The sequence below is a fragment of the Trichechus manatus genome, unplaced genomic scaffold, assembly GCF_000243295.1.
Source record: "Trichechus manatus latirostris isolate Lorelei unplaced genomic scaffold, TriManLat1.0 scaffold00256, whole genome shotgun sequence".
NCBI classification, from domain to species: domain Eukaryota; kingdom Metazoa; phylum Chordata; class Mammalia; order Sirenia; family Trichechidae; genus Trichechus; species Trichechus manatus.
The window spans coordinates 35,315-36,860 of record NW_004444192.1 but is presented as its reverse complement, the minus strand read 5'-3'; the positions used below and the strand labels follow the sequence as shown (position 1 = coordinate 36,860).

General features: G+C 35.5%; 1 protein-coding gene across 2 annotated transcripts in view; it reads right to left on the bottom strand.

Moving 5' to 3' along the window:
* LOC101343223 (rho-associated protein kinase 1) overlaps positions 1-1,546 on the bottom strand; it is a 66,453-nt gene that overhangs the window by 48,864 nt on the left and 16,043 nt on the right. The window lies entirely within an intron of this gene.

Here is a 1,546-nt window from a genome sequence, read left to right as displayed (position 1 = left end):
TCGGGGCTTCTTCCCTTTCCATATAAAGATAATGATTAGTTTTTCCATTTCTTTGAAGAATGTTGTTGGTATTTGGATCGGATTGTGTTGTATTTGTAAATTGCTTTGGGTAGAATTGTCATTTTCACAATGTTGAGTCTGCCCATCCATGAGCATCATAATGGGAACTTTTAAAACACGTTTCAAAATATGACAGATAACAGAGACAAAGAATAAATGAGGTCTTAGAAAACTGATTGATTAGACAAAGAAGTTCCATATCTTTTCAAAAAATAAACCCAAAAAGATATGAAAAGAAAAAAAACTACACAATTTTCAAATGCCCATGGAATAGTTACAAATAAAACAGAAGCACATTATAAACTAAGCTAGGAAGAAAAATCATAAAAAATCTTCCAAAAAGTAGAAATCTTGTAGGCAACATTTTTTTTATGACAATATATCAGAAATTAGCAATTAAAAAAAAAAACAAAACACTAAAAGCAACAGAAACCTCTAAAACTAACCTGGAAATTTAACATTACTAAATAACTCATGGATAACAGAACAAAAGAAGACTAAAAATACTATCAATGGAAATTTATGATGTTATTTTCTCCAAAAAAAAAAAAAAAGGAAAAATAAGTATTCCTACCTTTGTCCGTCAAAAAATCCTACAGACACTGGCCAATTAGGTAGCAGTGTGTATACACAGCACTCAGATTATGGTCCCTGAATGCCATATCCTACAAAAAGAAACTAGGGTTCCTTAGAAAATGAGTGACTCCATGTCTGGCACAGAAAATGATCCTAGAAATCTATAAATATTAGAAAATATGGAAGCTATCTAACAGTACTAAGGTAGTGTTAAAACTTGAAGAGGTTCCCAATGATTGCAAGTGAGCATCAGTAAGATTACTGCAATGGATTTGTTAGCTGCCATTGAGTCAACTCCGACTCATGGCGATCTTATGTACTAACAGAATGAAATGTCCTGTCCTGCGTCACACTCACAATTGCCAGCATGTCTGAGTTCATCACTGTGAATATTGTACCAATCCATCTCACTGAGGGTCTCCCGTGTCCTCACTGGCCCTCTACACTTCACTAAACATGATGTCCTCCTCCAGCAACTGATTCCTCCTGATGACGTGTTCAAAGCAATTGAGTCAGACAATGTTCTGTTGTGATCCATTAGGTTTTCATTGGCTAATTTTGCAAGCAGACCGCCAGGCCTTTCTTCCTAGTCTGTCTTAATCTGGAAGATCTGCTGAAACCTGTCTACCATGAGTAAACCTGCTGGTATTTGAAATACCAGTGGCATAGCTTCCAACATAGCAGCACACATGCCAGTAAAGTCAGCAACACAGTAAGATAAACTGACAGATGGCTGGTGGTGCAATGGAGTAATATATGTTAAACATATTAAAATTCATGAGTTGATAAATATACCAAAAAAAAAACAAAAAACAAAAAAAACTGCATTGGTCACCTCTGCAGGATGCTGGGGAAAGAACTCATTCTTCCGAAAACGGATAAAGGGAAAAAATCAAGTACTTAACCTGCC